General features: G+C 30.9%; 1 long non-coding RNA gene across 3 annotated transcripts; it reads left to right on the plus strand.

Moving 5' to 3' along the window:
• Positions 1-3677: 3677 nt before the first annotated feature.
• On the plus strand, positions 3678-12605 carry LOC127729898 (uncharacterized). 3 transcript variants are annotated; one of them, XR_007994889.1, is made up of 11 exons: positions 3678-3765; positions 6047-6109; positions 6546-6611; positions 6901-6977; positions 7381-7443; positions 8888-8953; positions 9243-9319; positions 10266-10331; positions 11028-11082; positions 11528-11765; positions 12379-12605. It is a non-coding gene; the product is annotated as an uncharacterized LOC127729898 (long non-coding RNA). The 3 variants fall into 3 exon arrangements; XR_007994888.1 differs by lacking the exon at positions 3678-3765 and having other exon boundaries at positions 5248-6109; XR_007994890.1 differs by lacking the exons at positions 3678-3765; positions 7381-7443 and having other exon boundaries at positions 5248-6109.
• Positions 12606-16898: the final 4293 nt, after the last annotated feature.

Genomic DNA, 16898 nt, shown 5'->3' on the forward strand with positions numbered 1-16898 from the left:
TTTTGTATTTGCCAAGTTGCTCATCCTGCCCTTTTTTTTACTCAAAACTCCTGTCCTGCCTTTTTCAAATTTCATACTAGCGCCCCCCCCCCCCTAAAAATCAAATGGTAGCTCCCTTACCGTCGATCTGGAACATTTTAACAATATGTTCTAACTCCCAGGCGAATTTAACGTTATCGGTTTCGGTTGCTCTCTATATGCCTTGATTTCCTTTCAATCTTCAATTTTTTTTTATGAATGCGGACTACAAGCGCTACGGTCTCACCCTTATCTAAGAGGCATTATTCAGAAGCGTGTCTTCCGCATTAAAATCACCCCCATAAACTTGAATTATCGTTAACCATTAATAACACCATCTTTAATAGTGTGAAGAGACTAGTTTCGTTTAGTTGCAAGTACCTAAAATGAGACTGTTAATGTTTATTTGTATTCAAATGAATTTATCATGAGGCTGACTGTCTAAGAATTAAAAGTCTTTTTACACCGCAGTACTTCCTCAACATTTATTATTCAAAAAATTACCTGACGATGATGTATCCATGCTCGTCATAGGCTGCTTGCACTTCTGGCGTTATATCAAATGTGTCGGTATATTTATATTCTAGCAAAATAACAAAATAATAACTATACATATTAAAATTTTATCTTACCTCCTATACATTTCTAGGAATATGATTGATCAAAAGCGACCGCGTGGAGACCGTGTATATTCCATATGCGGTTAGTAGGCGTGGTTTATTTCAATACACGGTTAGTAGTGGTGTTACGTCCCCTAATAAAAAAAACCTAGACGGCGTTGAAGAAAAATCTGAAACGTTTCGCCCGGACAACAGATGAAGAAATTGATGATGAAAGGTTGAAATAAATGCAGAAAACGCATTAAAAGCTAACAACTTGTTATTGTTAGCATTTGTTTTTGTATAGACAAATGAAAGTTGGTTCTTTATAATGAAGACTTGATCACTTTGATAGGCCACTAGTCTATATGCCACATGTTAAGATAGTCGGTAAGATAAATTCGTTGCACAGTGTGCTAGTGACCTTATACGATATATACACAGTGGCGGATCCAGAACTTTTCATAAGGGGGGGGGGGGGGGGGGGGCACGCTGACTGACCTAAAGGGGGGGGGCCGCTCCAGTCATGCTTCAGTGATTCCCTATATAATCAACCAAATTTTTCCCACAAAAAGGGGGGGGGGGGGGGGGTGCGGGCTGGATCCGCCTATGATACATGATATATGGGGTCAGTAAATTGCATATGAGGTTCGAGCTTCGCTCTCATCCCATATGGAATGTACTGACCTCATATATATCGTATTAGGTCACTAGCACACTATGTAACTAATAATATGAACTGATAAAGTTGCTTCAATCCACTTTGGACTCTGTTGGATAGTCGTCTCTTTTGCAATCATACCATATCTCCATAATTATGTTATATTCATATCTTGTTTTACGTAAAAAAGGAGAGAACAGGAAAAGAAAAATAAAACCCCGCCTATTCTATTCTATTATTATTATTAGTCACAAAGTATAACAACAAAAAATCTATTTTTTGTGGTATTCTCATCAATCTTAAATGTCATTTTTGAGGTTTATTACTGAAATTTTAAAAAGACCGTATACTGACAGTGACTTGAAAGCAGGGTCACCAAAACGAACACTTAATATATGAAAATTTACTCACCAGGGTTTGTCATGTTGCTTAGAATTTACATTTACTGAAATAAAAGATGAATACAAAGTGATGGCATAGCGTAAAACTAATTGGAGGTAAATGTAACATTTGTGGAATTTGGATTTGCTGTGAAGCGTAATGTAATCAAATATAATACTAAGAGTTTTCGCTGGTTTTTATCCTCTATTGGTGCATTGATTGTTGTCTCATTTGTGGTTAAGGGAGCTACCATTTGAATTTTATGGGGGGGGGGGGGGGGGGCTAGGATGTAATTTTTTTATTTTCCACTCTATTCGGTCCTGCCTTTTTTTTTTTTTTTAGTTTATCCTGACTTTTTTTTTACCTAAATTGTCATCCTGACTTTTATTTAACAAGTGTCTCATCCTGACTTTTTTTTTACTCAAAACTCCTGTTCTGCCTATTTTTCTTAAATTTCATCCTAGCCCCCCCCCCCTCCCCCCCCTTAAAAATCAAATGGTAGCTACCTAAGTCACATCTCATTTACCGCCAAGCTTTCGACCTACAAATGTATCTTGTCTAACGTTCATGTATCTAACTCAAAAATGCTCAATTTGTCTTCGTCATCTAAGCCGTCAACCCACTTTGTAGAACTTACCTTACTCACGTATGCATAATTTGTATATCCCCATTACATTTTTTAAGAAAGCTTTGACACCAGACGTAGCGAAAGCAACAGTCATTCTAATGCAAATTGAATGCTTATCGGGATTGAAGACCTGACTTTTTGTCCTAGTCCGCCATAGAAGTAAAACGTACTCGTCACGTATACCATCAGATGTAAAATAAGTTCGAAAATAATAAAATGGTATAGTAATCAAATGATGCTACAAGTTATACGAGTTTTTAATCTAATGATTTTTTTTTCTGCTAATGGTATTTTATACTCACATATAGTACTGATCAATACATTTTCTATCTTGCAATATTTATATGTAGTCCACTGTGATAATGATGTGTTATCTGTTTTAGATAACAACTAGATATATCATTCATATGAACTTAACAGAAAAAGGTACTAGTATATATAAACTAAGTCACTAATGCTCTTCTTCGTATATTATTTTGCCGCTTTAACTATTTTTTTACTCAAGCGTCACTGATCATTCTTTTACAGACGAAACGCGTGTCTGGCGTACAAATAAATTCATCATAGATACCAGGATTGACATTTTGTATTTGCGCCAGACGCGCGTTTCGTCTACAAAAGACTCACCAGTGACGCTCGAATCAAAAAAGTTAAAATGGCCAAATAAAGTACGAAGTTGAAGAACATTAAGGACCAAAAATTCCTAAAAGTTTTGCCAAATACAGCTAAGGTAATCTATTCCTGAGGTAAAAAAGCCTTAGTATTTCAAAATTGTAAAGTTTTATTAACAGTTAATTTATAATTATCACCATATCAATGATAATTCATGTCAACACAGAAGTGCTGACTACTGGGCTGGTGATACCCTCAGGGAATAAAAACTCCACCAGCAGTGGCATCGACCAAAATGTTAGCCTGGTATCTATGATCATCTTATTTACTAACAAGCTAAAGGTAGATTGATTAACAAATTAAGAAAAAAAATATATATATCTTATACTGTACAACCATTTATTGTGTAGCCGAGTACATACATCTCCCGTCCTGCAGTACATACTTAACAAGTTTTTGTAACTTTGACCTGGACTTTTAGACAAAGTGACGTCAAACCCTACAGGGATCTTCCTCTCACTTCATGTGACTACATATTCCACCCCATCCTATAACTATTTGCTTCATCAATAAGAAAGTTATTAGTGTTATTAGCCTTTTTGAAATTGTAACAACGTATACTGTATATACCGTACAGTATGCTGCAGTATGCTGTTAGCTTATTCGAAGATGAAATGTCTTTTCGGAAACACTCGCTTTCTTTTTGAATTGTAACAAATTATACTGTATATACTGTACAGTGTGCTGTTAGCTTATTTAAAGATTTTGGAAACACTCTCATTTGCTGTTTTAGAAAGAACGTGGTACTTGAACAAGAAGAAAGCTGCGGCCATTTTAACAAATTTGGTAGTTTTACATTTTAAAAGGTAGATAGATTAACTACATGTACTGACACCTTGGGTTAATATATAAAAGAGCAATACGCACAATATTAGTCTAGTTTTTGATTAATTTTACGCTGCAAATTATGAGACAAAATTGAAATTTATGAGCAATGCTGTTTGTTTTTTTTTTTAAAGAAAACTAGTTGATTTACTGTGTTATCAGGACTTTTGTTTACAATTACCAAACATTTAGATTGAATTTTCGACTGTTCGACATACTAAGGAGATAGTAAAAATGTTGTGAAGGGATGGTAACGATATTTTTTACTTGCCATGCTTGAAGCAAGAATCAATTTTTGTGATTCCGTTTTATTTTCTTTTATTTCTTCCTGGAAGCACATTATAGAGCCTGAATATTTATTTTAAAGTTCTCCAGTGTCTTCTATTCCTCCTGAGACTTATACTAACACGTTAATAGTCCCAGATTGCTCCAAAAATATTTTATTTTACGATTTATTTACAGCTTGAAAATAGCATGGGTGACCCTCAAAAGCAAGGAATATCATGACCCATCCCAGTCCCCCCCCTCCCCTCCGGACCCTCGAGGTTTTCTTTCATTTCAAAAAAATAACTTTGAACGATCTCATTTTGAGGAATGTGAACTTTAATAATTAAATTTACAGAATAATGGTATCTGAAATTCAATTAAAAGTATCCGTTTGGGCTTAAAATGATAACAAAAATCGAATTAGAATGCAACAAAATTAACTTAAAACGTAATATTCTGTTTATTTTGCCAAACAAACATAGTAATGGTACACTTCCGGTAGGGTAGGGGCGTGTACAATACCGAAACCATCTCGGTGAAAACATGACTTTTCTGGATTTTGACAATAAAAACATAAAAAGAAAAATGAATCCTAACTACTTATCTCACTTTATTTTTACAACGAAACTGGAACCAAACTATAAGAATAAACTTTCATTCCTAACCTAGTCAATTAGAGATGATGACAAAAATTTAGCAAAGTTTAAATCCTTAAAAATAATTTAAGATCATGGAAATTAATATAAGATAGAACTTGTGGCCTTAATTGTTTAAAGTTATGGATAGGTTGATAGTATTTTAGGTAAAATAGGTATATGCCATACCTAAAGTAAGAGAGGGGGTGAATAAAAAAATTTCACAATTTCGAAAAACAAAAATATATTTAAAGACTTGTACAATTTAGTTTCTAATTAAAAAGTTTTACATTAAACATCAAAGCTATATGACACAAAATAAATGGCTTATAAATTAACAAGCCTTTATACTATTATAAATCCAATAGGAATATTTAATAGGAAATTTGTCTGAAAACCCTTACATAAATTTAGGTTTTTCTGGTTCTATGGGTCAGTAAATCTATAATTATAATTATTATAGTGAACATTTTAGTAAACTTTTTATTTAAAAATTATTTTTTTTAGAAATATACTGAATTGTAAATGATAAAATTTGTTAAAGGGGAGATAATCAGAAGCTTTCCTTTAAAGTAGCATTTCATCAGTGCTTTTTTTATTCTTATGAATAGGATTAATAATTAGCACCAATAGTTACTCACACAGAAGAGACAAATAGAGCTAAATATATAAATATATGATTGCAAAATAAATGGAATACAATAGAGTGGTTTACATGTAAAACCCCCTTCTGTTATACAACTTAAAATATGAGCAGTAAGTGAAAATTAAACAGTAACCAAACAATACAAAAAGAGACAAGTAGAGGTCAACATAAAGTTTTCATAAACATTTTCTACTTATATATACATATATATAAATCTACAGCAAAAAGATGACCTTTATTTATTTTCAGTTTGAAGAGCTTTACTATGTATTGATGTCATGTAACTCTGTCTAATTTATTTATTACTATTGGTTAGATGGCATTATAGTCTAATTGTATAAAAATGTTTTCTTATTTTTTTTTATTAAAGAACATACAGAAATAAATTTTAATTCTAATTGATAAAACTCTGAAAGGGGAGATAATCAAGAGTTGTTCCATTAGAAGTAGAATTACACCCGTTCTATTAGTAGACAAAAAGTAAAATGATATCATCACAATATTAATTGTATAAAGAATAAAGTGGTTTACCAAGAAATACAAACACAAAATATATGAGGAATATGTCAATGAGACAGCAACTGAACAATACAAAAAGAGACAAGTAGAGGTCAGTACATGGTCTACAGAGAAATTCAAACTTTTAGATATATATGAAAATAATTTGTAGCAAAATAAAAGTGACCTTCTAATTTACAGTTTGTTTTTTTTTAGTTTGAAGATATAATAATACTATGCGCTGATGTAGTTGAAGGCTAGGGCAAGTCATACCTATTGGTAAGTAAACATTGTAGTCAAATTGTATAGGAATGTCTACTAGAGTTTGTTCATAGTGTATTTCATTTGTAAATGATATAATTTTGAAAGGGGAGATATTTAAAAGGTACTTGTTTCATTACAAGTAGCATTATATCAGTGCTTTTATTTCCTTTGCAATGTATATGAACATTTTGCACTAATAGCAACGTTGGTTAAGGCAAAATGTAACATGAAATCATTGCACTATAAATTGCATAAAGAAATAGTGGTTGACAAGAAATACAAACAAAAAATATGAGGAATATGTCAATGAGACAGCAACCAACCAAATACAAATAGAGACGAGTTGAGGTCAGTGGATAGTCTACAGAAAAAGTTATAACTTATATACATACATATATGAAAATAACAGCAACTGAATGTGACCATTATAATTTACTGAATGATATTTTAGATTGAAGATAGTTTACTGTGAACTCATGTGATCCAAGGTCCAGTTAATTTAATACTACATGTATTGGTAAGTAAGCACTAAAGAAACTATTTGCTTATTAATTTTATCCAATACAATTGGGAAATGTTTTTTAATTGTAATTAAATTATAAAATTATGAAAGGGGAGGTAATCAAGCACTTTTTAAATAGGATTTACATTTTGCACTAGGAGCAATATTTTTTGATATGGTACAAGGGAGTGCTCTTATAAAAGGAGAAAGATATAGAAAAATAAAAATACATACATTTGATATATACTATTGGTTTCAGTATCTGAAAATGAATGTGACCTTAATAATTCAATTATATTTTCAGTTTGAAGAGCTAATAACTACTGTGTACTGATGTCATGTGTTTCAAGGCCCAGTTAAGTTGTTATTACATTTGTATTGGTAAGTTGCGGCATTGAAGTCAAATATATAGGAACTTTTACTTATTCATTTAATCAAACAAAATTCAGGAATAAATTTTAATTCTAATTGATAAAACTCTGAAAGGGGAGATAATCAAGAGTTGTTCCATTAGAAGTAGAATTACACCCGTTCTATTAGTAGACAAAAAGTAAAATGATATCATCACAATATTAATTGTATAAAGAATAAAGTGGTTTACCAAGAAATACAAACACAAAATATATGAGGAATATGTCAATGAGACAGCAACTGAACAATACAAAAAGAGACAAGTAGAGGTCAGTACATGGTCTACAGAGAAATTCAAACTTTTAGATATATATGAAAATAATTTGTAGCAAAATAAAAGTGACCTTCTAATTTACAGTTTGTTTTTTTTTAGTTTGAAGATATAATAATACTATGCGCTGATGTAGTTGAAGGCTAGGGCAAGTCATACCTATTGGTAAGTAAACATTGTAGTCAAATTGTATAGGAATGTCTACTAGTTTGTTCATAGTGTATTTCATTTGTAAATGATATAATTTTGAAAGGGGAGATATTTAAAAGGTACTTGTTTCATTACAAGTAGCATCATATCAGTGCTTTTATTATACCCCACGCAACGAGTTGCGGAGGGTAAAATGTTTTTGACCTGTCCGTCCGTCTGTCCGTCCGTCTGTCTGTCTGTCTGTCCATCTGTCCGTCTGTCCATCCGTCAGTCCGTCAGTCCTATTTCTTGTCATCGCAACTCCTCTCAAACCACACAACAGAATTTCACGAAACCTTTTTAGATAATAAGGACATACTATGTAGTTGTGCATATCGACAGGAAATTACGATTTAATTTTTTTTCTAGGAGTTACGCCCCTTTGAACTTATTTACTTTAATGTACTACTGCAACCTTTTGTCATCGCAACTCCTCTCAAACCACACAACAGAATTTCATGAAACCTTTTCAGATAATAAGGACATACTACGTAGATGTGCATATCGACAGGAAATTACGATTCAATTTTTTTTCCATGAGTTACGCCCCTTTGAACTTATTTGCCCAATATACTACTGCAACCTTTTGTCATCGCAACTCCTCTCAAACCACACAACAGAATTTCATGAAACCTTTTCAGATAATAAGGACATACTACGTAGATGTGCATATCGACAGGAAATTACGATTCAATTTTTTTTCCATGAGTTACGCCCCTTTGAACTTATTTGCCCAATATACTACTGCAACCTTTTGTCATCGCAACTCCTCTCAAACCACACAACAGAATTTCATGAAACCTTTTCAGATAATAAGGACATACTACGTAGATGTGCATATCGACAGGAAATTACGATTCAATTTTTTTTCCATGAGTTACGCCCCTTTGAACTTATTTGCCCAATATACTACTGCAACCTTTTGTCATCGCAACTCCTCTCAAACCACACAACAGAATTTCATGAAACTGTGTAGATAATATGGACATACTATGTAGATGTGCATATTGACAGGAAATTATGATTCAATTTTTTTTCTGATACAATTTTTTTTTCTTACACTTATTTTATTTCTCCAATGAGAATGTGGGGACGTGGGGTATGTGAGCGCACTCACTAAGGTTCTTTAATTTCCTTTGCAATGTATATGAACATTTTGCACTAATAGCAACGTTGGTTTAGGCAAAACGTAACATGACATCATTGCACTATAAATTGTATAAAGAAATAGTGGTTGACCAAGAAATACAAACAAAAAATATGAGGAATATGTCAATGAGACAGCAACTAACCAAATACAAATAGAGACAAGTTGAGGTCAGTGGATAGTCTACAGAAAAAGTTATAACTTATATACATACATATATGAAAATAACAGCAACTGAATGTGACCTTTATAATTTACTGAATGATATTTTAGATTGAAGATAGTTTACTGTGAACTCATGTGATCCAAGGTCCAGTTAATTTAATACTACATGTATTGGTAAGTAAGCACTAAAGTAACTATTTGCTTATTTATTTTATCCAATAAAATAGGGAAATGGTTTTTAATTGTAATTTAATTATAAAATTATGAAAGGGGAGGTAATCAAGCACTTTTTAAATAGGATTTACATTTTGCACTAGGAGCAATATTTTTTTTATATGGTACAAGGGAGTGCTCTTATAAAAGGAGAAAGATATAGAAAATAAAAATACATACATTTGATATATACTATTGGTTTCAGTATCTGAAAATGAATGTGACCTTAATAATTCAATTATATTTTCAGTTTGAAGAGCTAATAACTACTGTGTACTGATGTCATGTGTTTCAAGGCCACATTAAGTTGTTATTACATTTGTATTGGTAAGTTGCGGCATTGAAGTCAAATATATAGGAACTTTTACTTATTCATTTAATCAAACAAAATTCAGGAATAAATTTTAATTCTAATTGATAAAACTCTGAAAGGGGAGATAATCAAGAGTTGTTCCATTAGAAGTAGCATTACACCAGTTCTTTTAGTTCTTTTGAAAACAGAATAAACATTTTTGGCTAAGTATCTTTTGTCACATGGTAGAAAAAAAGTAAAAGGATATCATTACAATATTAATTGCATAAAAATATTTTAGACCACTGTGGTTTATCAAGAAATACAAACAAAAAATATATGAGGAATATGTCAATGAGACAGCAACTGAACAATACCAAAAGAGACGAGAAGAGGTCAGTATAAAGTCTACAGAGAAAATTCAAACTTTTAATTGCTTAAAGAATATAGTGGTTTTCCAAGAAATACAAACAAAAAATATATGAGGAATATGTCAATGAGTCAGTAACTGAACAATACAAGAGACAAGTAGAGGTTAGTACATGGTCTGCAGTGAAAGTTAAAACTTATATATATATGTATATATAGAAGTCTATAAAAAGAACCAACCAGCAAATTTACTATGTACATATATGTATACACAAGTCTAAATTGAAAACAACGTTCAAACCTATGATTGCGTTGGATAAAAACCGCAATTTTTATACGTGTGCATGCAAAACAAATTTCTTGGTAGAGGGGTCTAAATACAGCACAAACAACATATATGTATACATATATATATATTGTTGGTGATGTTGTACCCTTTTAGACTGGTTATATATTGTATTTTGTAGTGTACTGTATCATAATTATATGATCCATCGCTCCGTAAGATTTATTGTTGGCTATTATTCAGTCATTTTATATATATATATATATCATAAATGAAAATAACAGCAACTGAATGTGACCTTTATAATTTACTGAATGATATTTTAGATTGAAGATAGTTTACTGTGAACTCATGTGATCCAAGGTCCAATTAATTTAATACTACATGTATTGGTAAGTAAGCACTAAAGAAACTATTTGCTTATTTATTTTATCCAATAAAATTGGGAAATGTTTTTTAATTGTAATTAAATTATAAAATTATGAAAGGGGAGGTAATCAAGCACTTTTTAAATAGGATTTACATTTTGCACTAGGAGCAACATATTTTTGATATGGTACCAGATAGTGCTCTTTTTGGAGGAAGATACAGAAAATACATACATGTGACATATACCATTGGTATCGGTATCTGATTCCACATGGCACTTGTTAATCATTGGCAATATCTATAATGTGGAAAACAAAAGGGTTGGACTGATGTAATTTTTAATCAACACCATTGTCCTATATAAGTTATGTATAAGTCAAATTCTTTGATTTGTCGTGTTTACGTCATGAAGGCTAACAAAATGGACCTTGTTATTTTAGTATTATAGATATATATATAAGTGTGTCTAAACCTGTGACAACTTTATATGACAGACATTCTCTGTTGGATTATCTGAGGTTATACAGCGCTAACACCATAATATATATATATCATCGTCTCATAGGTTTTCGTTATATTAAGAATGCATTATGACGTCACGATTTCCATTGAAAAAGCATGCATAGTTCGAAAACATATGACTACGAAAACATATGATATGACCATATGTATGAAAGGCAAACAATGATAGTGACCTTAAGAATTTGATATATTTTCAGTACGAAGATTTATAACCAAGTACTGATGTAATTAAAGGTCCATTCAATTTATATTGTAAGTAAACATTTTAGTCAAAATGTTTAGATATGATAATTTAATACAACCTTCTATAATGTATAATGAAATAAAATTCAGAAATATATCAAATCTTTTAAGAATACTTATTAAATTTATTTTATCAATGAAAATTCAGAAATATATTTTAATTGTAAATGGTAAAATTTTGAAAGGGGAGATAATCAAGCATAAGTTGTTTATTCTTAGTAGCATTACACCACTGTTTTTTTTTCAAATTTTGAACTTAGCAACTTTTGGACTGAGTAACATGACATATGAACACAACGAATTGCCTAAAAAACAGAGGAATATGTCAATGAGACAGCAATCAAACAATACAAAAAGAAACTGATATTTTTATATATAATATATATTCTATAAATACAAATTGATAATTTAATTGTACTTTTAGTTTGATGATTTTTAATTATTTATTTTTTAGATGTCTCATATAAAGAAAAGAAAGGTGCCATGCACTTTTGTAGTCCATCAAAATGGGAAAAAGAAAACAATAACTAAGTCATACAAACCTTTATCATCAATTGATAAAACTGCTGGTGCCAAAAATGATAAAGATGAAACTATAAATGCACAGGTGATGAACAATGAACCAGAAAGAAATGGTGATGTACAGCTGAACAATGAGCATGAAACACCTTTTACAGTTGACCCTAAAAATAGTATGTGAAGTGTTATTATTTTAAAGTGGCATTTATGATCTCCTTAAAGTAGAATTATGGGTTATAAGATGAATAAAGAGGTGTGCCATGAGTGCATTATATGCCCTTCATTTTTTCAATGAAAAAATGTCCATAACTCATCAATATCATATCAGAAATGTATTAAAAAATAAAGGAAGCTTATCTTAATAGATATAAACCATTCACCAAAGTTTCAAGTTTCAAAGGTTTAAGCCTTTTTTGAGTGATTCTCAGACGTGTTGATTAAAGACGGACAGACAAACAACAATATACAATAAAACGAATGTTCTGTAAACGGGCTTATAAAATTGAATTTTTTAAGCCAGAAAGAACTTGAAAGTTGACCAAAAAATGGTATAAAAAAAAATTGATAATTCTGCATATTCTGTCATCATAATTTTATTGGTATTTTTTAAAAGGTGCAAATGTGTTAACATCATTGATGAAGGTGACTGTAAAATATGTGTTGTAATTATTCATTAAGTATAAATATCATGCAAAAGATTGTCTAATTGGAATTTAATTTAATTTTGATATTTTTAGGTTGTTTTTTATACTTACAGTACCAAATACTTTAGTACTTTTTTTTAAGAATATGCTAAAGCCAAGTTCCAACGTTTAAACCATTGGTCAGAATTATGCAAGAAGCTGGTGTCTGCAGCAAAAGAAAAAGAAGCAGTAGTCAATTTTAAATGCCAGGATTGTGGAATTGAAAACCTTGATCTCTACCGATGCATAGATTGTATATCTTGGCCAGTTATATGTGAAAGTTGTCTGGAAATTAGGCATCAATTTCCACATTTACATGTTTTTGAGAAATGGATGGTAAGATTTTCCCCTTTTTTTAAAGAAAAACCATGTAAAATTAACTTGTAATTTAGTAAAGCAGATCTTTTCAGTAAGAATTTCTGAAATTAATAAAAATGTATGTGTGATGACAGCCCCCCTTCTTAATAAAGCATGAAGATACATGCAGATAATTGCTCAACGTAGTCTGACAAGAAAATTTCAAGAATAAAAAAAAAGTAAGACTTTTCAACTTATATACATATAAGTAAAACTGTTACACTACTAAATTTCTAAGGGATAATACTCTACCTCCAAAATAGTTTACATATAAACCAGTAAATAAAAAAAACACTTGTTTAAAAAGTATTACCCCTGACTGTACATGCTGTATGACAAACTTCAAAAATATTAAAATGACTATATCTACATGTTATTTTCATTATCATATCAATGGTTCAAGTATATATACATGATATATAAAATCTGTTCTACAAAATGTAGTATCACATTAAATATGTAAAACAATACAATTAATTTATCAATTTTACTAAAAATATATACAATTTTAGAAATTTGCACACACTTAAAGATGTACATTTGTAACTAATAGCATTTTCCTATTGATACATTCCATGCATTACATTGAAATAATTCTTTTTTAGATTGCAATTCTAGTTTAATAATCATAGAATTGAAATTTAAATTAACAAAAATCTACTGTGCATTAATGTCAGTGGCAGATCCAGTAATGAGGACATGCAACCCTAAGGCCTAGGCTACTTGGCCCCTTTCATTGCCATCTTTCTTGCAATTTGTTTTTTTTTAGCTAAATGTTTATCCTCATAAGATAATCTTCATACATAATCAAGTAAAATTTCATTTTAAAAGAAGAGCATTGCATAAACATGTAGCAATACATAGTATCCAACTGATTAAAATCCATTGTACTTGAACAAAATGCAAGATTGATTGTTTTGATGCTAACTTGATCTATACATTTGTAACTAGTCATGGTGTAAACTTTATAACAAATATCCATTCAATATCTTCAAGCATGAAGAAAGAAAAGTGAGGAAAACTGATTATCTGAGTGAATTTTTTAAGTCCAAGGACCATAAATCTACACAAAATCATCAAACAGGTACAAAATTTTAAACTTGATCTGTTACCATGGTTATTTGTCATAATTAAACTATAACCATTCAATATCTTCATTAATTTATTAAGTTCAAGGAACATAACTCTGCACAAAATCATCAGACCAGAACAAAATTTAAATGTGATCTGTAACTACATGTAGTCATGATGAAACTATATACCAATCATCCATTCAATGTCTTCATGCATGACGTGTGGAAAACTGATTATTTGAATGAATTTTCAAAGTCAAAGGACCATAACTCTGCACAAAATCATCACACCAGAACAAAATATAAAGTTGATCTGTAACTTGTCATGATAAAACAATACACCAAATATCAAATCAATATCTTCAAGCACAAAGAAAAAAAAAGTGAAAAACTGATTTGCTGGACTGAATGTGGACAGACAGACAAATGATTTAATTAATGGAGTGCAAACCTGATCCCCTTCTATATCATCACAAGGGAACTAAACAGAGGGATCGATGTTCTTGATTTTACGCTTATGATTAAAATGAACTAAAAAAAGCCTTTTTTTCAAAATATATAAGTGATAAAATTGAAAGTGAGTTTGAATTATGGCAAAAAATAAATCCAATCTAACATGCTTTTAAGTCATCATCCTTTGGACTACCAGTAATTTAAAATTAATCAACATCAGGAAAAGCATAAAAATGATAAAGCATTACTGAGTCAAATCCTTAATTAAAAATACATTAGTTGTTAAGTGATTTCCTCAGCAGATGTTTCAACTACATGTACATGTACATTTTTGTATTTATCAAAAAGCTAAAATATGTTCTACATTGACTTCAACTTGTTTTAACATGTTTAAAGTAAACGATTTACAAATACCAAAAAATTCATAATACTTGTTTAAATGCAAAAGTTCTTCTTTCCTATGTGATGCCATCACTAATGCAGCCAGCAGTCATCTTGTAACTTTGAATATCATTACAAATTTTATAATGCTTAATTGCTATTGACCAGTTGCATTGGTTCTCTTCAATTCTCTTCAATTCAAAATAATCCTTATATATATTCATCATCATACTATTTGAGTGGTGCTGAACTCTTTATTATCATACACATTTTACATGTACATGAAAGTATAGGCAAAGGCATTGTAATCATAAATGTTTAGGATGTGTGGTGCCTGGTGGTCAGGTGTAATTTTGTTGCTTTCCTTTATCATGTTTATTCGCGTTATTGTTTTAACTTATCATGCTTATAGTGATAAACACAATCTTCCAATTCGTTGCATTTTTCCTATGAAAAGAATATATATCCTTTCCACAAAATTTGATATGACACTTTTCCCAGCAAATCACCCCAGGGAAAGGCTTTAAAGCGGCGCATTCATAAAATGTCTGTGTCTAGGGATATTTCAGGAGTCTTTCCCCTACTAACGCCAAAGCATTCAAATATGTTCGTGAATACGAAAAAATGTCCCGGTTGCAACTGGTATCAGGTGTTTTATATTATAATTTATATTACACCTTGTAGATCAGTCCAAGATTTACAGTACCATCCATATAATGATATCTTCTCCGAATTTTTCACCATTTTCCACATTTTACCTCTAGGTCCATTATCGTATTTTACTGTTTTCATAACCGTTGTTATACAAGGTTATGCAGGCAAAATGGTTGATCCTTCAAACAAAAAATCAAATGTATGCAATCAAAATTATTTATCATTCAAAATATCAAATTAACAAATCAGGATTCATGAAGAGTTATCTCTCTTGCAAACTTATAATCACAAAAATGTCGGTAATGATCTGAATATATCCCGTTTTCAAGGAATGTATGCATCTCATTAATGCTTCTTTTAAAAAAAAAGGATAGGCCCTAGAAGAAGGTTTAAAAGCACGTTTAAATCTTCAACTGTGTAGTTCAAGGATTTTTCAAATTTATTTAAACAAACGTCACTAGTAACAAATGAGTAACGGCTCCACGTACAATACATAGACGGGCGGATTAAATAGTTCATTTTTATCAATATGAAAGAACTCTTTGTCGATCATTTTTATCCAAATGGAACATTTTCGTAAGAGTATAATGGTAATGAAAACACTGCCCACCACGTGCTATCTCAAAAGCACCATTAACTGGTCTTTTATCGTTAGATATTACCAGTAATTTCAAGTTCATAAGCTATACCTGAAATAATGCCATTACTATATAAATTAAGACTACTGGAAACACAAGTATAGATGTAGCTTAAGTGCTGATTGCTGGTGAAAAGTAAACAATGGCTGGATATTATTGGAAGCAGTTCTGGAAGTGATGACCTAATTCCGAAACAAATCAGTAAGCATTCCTGCAACGGAAATTACGGATGTCTAGCAAAACCTGTTACTGCTTTAATAAGCTAATAGCATACTGCAGCATACTGTACGGTATATACAGTATACGTTGTTACAATTTCAAAAAGGCTAATAACACTAATAACTTTCTTATTGATAAAGCAAATAGTTATAGGATAGGGTGCATATTCAAATAAGGCTACGTTCCGATATGAAATATTTAATTTAGCATCTGGAAAGCACTTTTAAGCAAACATTTCGGTCTATTTTTAGTATTTATGACTTTGTCCTAATATGATGTGACGTCAAAATTAATAGGGATCTTCATCTTATTTTAACCAAGTAAGATTGTAAGCGGATAAAAACTATTTGTTTTCACATCCGGAAGCCACTCAATTTGGATTTTTCTTAGTAACTATGACCTTAATCTTAAAATGCAGATATTTCGTCGATCAAACAATAAAGTAATATATAAATAACACGTAGCTGAGAGGGTGATAGAGCAGATTGTTACCACCAGAAAACACTGTCAATCTCAGTTATGTGTTATTAAATTTATTATACTGAATGTTCTGTCATTACTGTCTTTTAAATTTTAATTTGAAAGTAATTAACTATGACGTCATATACATAACAACGTCACAGTTATTAGAAAAACAACAAAATTAAAGCAAGATGTATCTTTTATTTTAACATGCTATGAAAAAGTTCTGAGGCCAAAACGCAGAACTTGAGCATTGTCCTTAAAATTATTGATGTAAATTCAATTCATTTTCCTTTAAATTATCGATTTTGATTGGTCTGCACGAGGGTGACATTCAAAAAATTGTCTCCCGCTGAACCATGGGATCGAATAAATTATCTCAATCG

This window comes from Mytilus californianus, unplaced genomic scaffold, assembly GCF_021869535.1.
Source record: "Mytilus californianus isolate M0D057914Y unplaced genomic scaffold, xbMytCali1.0.p SCAF_2, whole genome shotgun sequence".
Lineage (NCBI taxonomy): Eukaryota > Metazoa > Mollusca > Bivalvia > Mytilida > Mytilidae > Mytilus > Mytilus californianus.